This window comes from Cryptotermes secundus, unplaced genomic scaffold (genome assembly GCF_002891405.2).
Source record: "Cryptotermes secundus unplaced genomic scaffold, Csec_1.0 scaffold160, whole genome shotgun sequence".
Lineage (NCBI taxonomy): Eukaryota > Metazoa > Arthropoda > Insecta > Blattodea > Kalotermitidae > Cryptotermes > Cryptotermes secundus.
The window spans coordinates 96,143-100,981 of NW_019745080.1; the positions used below are offsets into that span (position 1 = coordinate 96,143).

At 42.0% G+C, this 4,839-nt stretch overlaps 1 non-coding gene across 1 annotated transcript; it reads right to left on the reverse strand.

Moving 5' to 3' along the window:
- Positions 1–1,530: 1,530 nt before the first annotated feature.
- LOC111874884 lies at positions 1,531–1,649 on the reverse strand. Its single transcript, XR_002844627.1, has one exon. It is a non-coding gene; the product is annotated as a 5S ribosomal RNA (ribosomal RNA).
- Positions 1,650–4,839: the final 3,190 nt, after the last annotated feature.

The following is a 4,839-nucleotide window of genomic DNA, read 5'->3' on the forward strand; positions in this document are numbered from 1 at the left end:
GTTGACACTAACTTCGCCGAAAAGCGACGGTAGCTCGGTCGGTATAGTTCGCTGGTGGAATACAGGCCACGGAATTTGTTGTTTGTTTTGTTGTTCCTATCTCACGTTAACATACTGAGCACATCTCCGCTATGAACATGAATCTGATATAGCTGCTTAGGGAAATAATCACTGCAAGTAAATTGTTCGCGACATGTGTGGTGTTTTTATGTTGAAGCAGTTGGTACTCACATTAGGCACTATGCTTTAAATGATTAGTTTATTACAATTTATATCAATAAAAACTTCACTATAAATATTATCAAGTCATACCTGTTAAGTGAGAGCCGGGACAGCGTAGTCGGTATAGCGACTGGCTACGGGCTGGACGACCGAGGGGTAGGAGTTAGAGTCCCGGTAGGGTCAAGAATTTTCTCTTCTCCAAGTCGTCCAGACAGGCTCTGTGGTCCATACAACCTCCTATCCAATGGGTACCGGAGGATCTTCCCCGGAAGTAAAGCGGCAATGACGTGAAGCTAACAATTCACCTTCAACTAGTGTCGAGGTCAAGAAAAGACAGACCTACTCGTATACTCGTACATCCACTCCCCCATACGCCTTCATGGCGTAGTGCTGAATTAGTTAAGCACAGGTACTTCATTTTACCTCACCATGCCTGTTAAGTTCCCATGATATATTTTTACAAATTTTTCTAGATTGACTCTCGGGTTATTTAACGACACTGTTGAACCGTTTATTTCTTCCTTCGGTTATTTAATAAGTCTTCTTAAGTAACACATGTTATTCAACATATAAGAGAAGGATTGTTTGATGATAATATTGGAAGGATATGGGGAGTACCGATCCTGGTCGAATCAATTACAGCACCAGTGCTTTCAGAAAAATCCTCAGGAACTCTAAGGAATACAGAACTCAAGTCAAGAATCGAATACAGAATCTCTCGAATCTCTCACTCAAGCGTGACGCCTGGTTATTATACGGCACAGAATAACCTGGAATCGTGATGATGAAGAGTGAATATGAAAGACTTAGAAAGGTGGAAGAATTGATGTGTTATTTTGTGTGTTTTGTCTTATTGTAGTACCACTGCCCACGGGCAAAAATCAATTTGCAGTTTAAATAACAAATAAATAAAAAATAAAATTAACCAACTGAAGGTACCATCATAAATTTGCCTGAAGGTACAACTCGTAAAATATTAGCCTCAATTTAATATTGATGTCAAGAAAGCTTCAATTTATACCTCCAATCTCCAGTATTTTTTATTGCTAGTGGGGTGGGACTAAGTCCCTTGTACTGCGGCCGCTTCTGGCCTATTGTACCAGCCCCAGATGATAGGTGAGGGTGATTGTGGAGCAACTGATGGAATGAAGATTGGCAGGGGAAACCGAAGTACTCGGAGAAAACCTGCCCAAGCGCCACTTTGTCCACCAAAAATCCCACTTGACCAGACCCGGGATCGAACCCGGGCCGCCGCGGTGGGAAGCCAGCGACTAACCGCTTGAGCTATGGCACGGCCGTAAAACGAAGTTCCAACAGCACGTGGTGTTCCCAAGCGGTCACTCATCCAAGTACTAACCACACCCAATGTTGCTTAATTTCGGTGATCGGACGAGAACCGGTGTTTTCAACACGGTATGGCTGTTGGCCACTCTCCAGTAAGTTCTCATGTGTTGGTGTTTTAATTAAACACAGTGACAACTTTACTTTCATCATATCAATTTCAGATAAATCTCAAATGAAATTTATTTATATCTGTAAAGTCACGCAGACATATGTGACTGTTGCATTGACGGTATGATTATATGGCCGGTAACACAGAAAACACATCAATTGCAGCAGGCTACATAGCTTCAAGGGGTGGGAGGGGGGTCTCTTCACAAATTACATGCTTCAGTTCCAAATACCAAAACATTTATTCACACTCTCGTAACTTCGCTTTGTTATTATCCTCTCATATTCTCTCTATTTCTCTTCACGTTCATATAGCATATCCACTTTTTCGTCCTTTTCCTGACACACACACACAGTATGACGTACATGCACACAGAGCAGGCAGTCCGTCCGTCACCAGTATATTAGCTTACACCATGCCAGGCGGGTTGCATTGCTTGCACGCTATATTACTTATGCATACTTGCACTAATTCACTATAGTCACCCTCCATACCCCTCCGTCCACTTTTTTTAAAAATACAAAGTCACTCTAAAAACAGAACACAAGCACGAGGTACTCCCTGTGTCTTCAAAAGTAATATAAAAAAAAGGCATAGAGAGTGAGACAGAAAGAAAAAATCGCTTCTCTATTGGCGGAACAATCATTATAGTATTGCTCAGTAGAGTAAGCCTAAAGCTTAGGGGCAGACTTGTGGAATAATTTAACGATGCTTGTCGTAGCACGGTGCATTCGGCATCCCCCCCCCCCCCCCCTCTNAAGTTAGTACAATCGAAGGCGCGGACAGAATGACAGAAGACGGTCAAAAAGACGTGGTCTGCTTGTAACCTGGTTCCAAGTTGATCAGAAAAGAAAAGCCGGTATGTAGTGAAAATGAATAAGGGTGAGGGAGGGGGGGATACTTCATGCTCGCGCACACACTCACAATAAAAGCCCAAAATCTACGAAACCCAACCTGTCAATCACCATATTGAATCGTCACGTCACGGCACAATGCAGTGAGTTCCGCTGTCAACACTGACAGGCTTGACCGAATGTTTCTTGAACTCGGAAGGACGTCTGTATCATGATGCAGGAAGCTGAAGTTAATCGCAACATCACAGACTTCATTACATATGAACACGGCCAATTCTACGTGATGTTTCTTTAATGTATGGCAAAGGTAAAGCTCTCCCTCTGTTTGAATACTTAAGCGATACGCCATGAAAACGTTTGGATCCATGCAATATTCACCTCGCCACTAGTCGTAGGTGGATGGTCAGCTTCACGCCCCAGCCGCTGTACCACAGGGGAAAGAGCCCCCGGCACCCATTCGATAGGAGAGTGGGCCTCAGAACCAATCTGGACGCTAGGGAGAAGAGAATAATCCTGCCCCTGCTGGGAGTCGAACTCCAACCCGCGGCAATCCAGCCAGTAGCACAGTAACTATACCGACTGCGCTATCCCGGTTCCCTCATTGACATACATAATTATTTATAATCCGCCATATCTTCTTAATAACCAGACATTATACGTAACATGCTTTTGATATAAGATTTGAGGTTTTCACGGCGGTGACTATGAAGAAAACAGTCTTCTGGGATGTGGCACCGTGTAGACGTGGCGTTAACCGACGTTTCGGAGGAACGTATCGCCTCCATCTTCAGGGTAGAAGGAAAAATAAGAAAATCCGCAAGCGAAGAGACCGTGAGAACCTGAACAATACAAAGAACTACTAGAATTGTAAGTCTGACTTTAACTGTATAATATTAGAACATGTACTGTAATAGTGGCGTCTAGCTGTATTGATGTAAAGGTGTCCCTCTGATGATTGTCTCTGAAGACCGAAACATGTAAGGGCATGAATATTTGAAAAAAGAGAAAAAAATCTTAACCAGTCACACTGGACGGAACTGTTCAACTTTTTCATAATATTATTAGTGTGACGGACCAGAATGAAACAAATCAAATTGTTTGTATGCCGTTATGAGCAATTATCGCCTGATGAGCGCCGAAATAGAACGAAACTTCAAGAGGAATTGACCATTTTTATGGAATAGAATTTGTGTTAAGATTTTGCAGACTAAAGACCAAAAAGCAAAAGTTATGCACCGGTATGAGATCACATCCTATGTTAAACGAGTTCCTTACCATCACTGCAAAGGCGGACTGGCAACATCGCACTCTTAAAAAATCAAGATACTGATTTCTGCAGAGGATCTTGGATTAGGCGGGATCTTGTGAATATGTCAGTGAACAAATACCTATCTTATAAGACGTAACTCCCTCTACTCTGCTAGAATCTCACGCATGTGTCGGTGGAAAGTACTGCCTCTGTTTTCAGGGTTGAGAGAAAGCCAAGCAGGCTATCTGCAGAAGTTCATCGAAGTTCCAGAAGAACGTGTTGTCTGCATATTCGCGTTTATTAGTATCATACCGATAATTAATCGGACGTTGCACGTAGGCGTATGAAAATTAGTATGGAAACAGATCATAATCGTATTTATCACTTTCTACGAATAATATTTACGGAAATTAAGCGCCTTAAATTATTTAACAATATATATTCTTATTGTTTTGTGGGAACCGTTTTAGCTTACTTTTCTTATTTTGAAAAGACAAATAAAAGTATAGTCATGAGACAAGTCCTAATAACTTTTGAATGCCTGAACCAGTCTTTATGAAACTGGGTATGTATATCATGGCACCTGAGCCCATCTCAACGGCATGTGTATCCCTCCTATCGTTGTTATTCATTGGCTCGGTAAAAATTTACCCCGGCAATGAATATACGCAACAATGAAAGAATTATTGGGCGCGTCGTTTTCTATGAGGTCGCCGTCTTATCAAAGGAAAGTAGGCGATTAGTTCTTTCCAGAAATTCTCTTCAAATCAATGAAATCACGGACTCCTATAGCCAATCAATTCAAACCTTTTAGGTATAAACCCGAATGTTTACAAAACATTTATCCTTGTTTCTAATTAAGCAAGCAATAAACTATGAAGTCACATGGGGGAGCGGAAATTTAGTTCCACCATTCTTAACGTTGGCAACAAGTGAGAGGTTAGATTCATATCTCTGCCGCTTTTCCCAAAGGAATATTTTTCCCAGATATTGCCAGTACAGCAGACCGGGTGGGACCCAGAGTCAGTCCGCAGGCTGTTGTAGTGTTCTATAATCTGTTT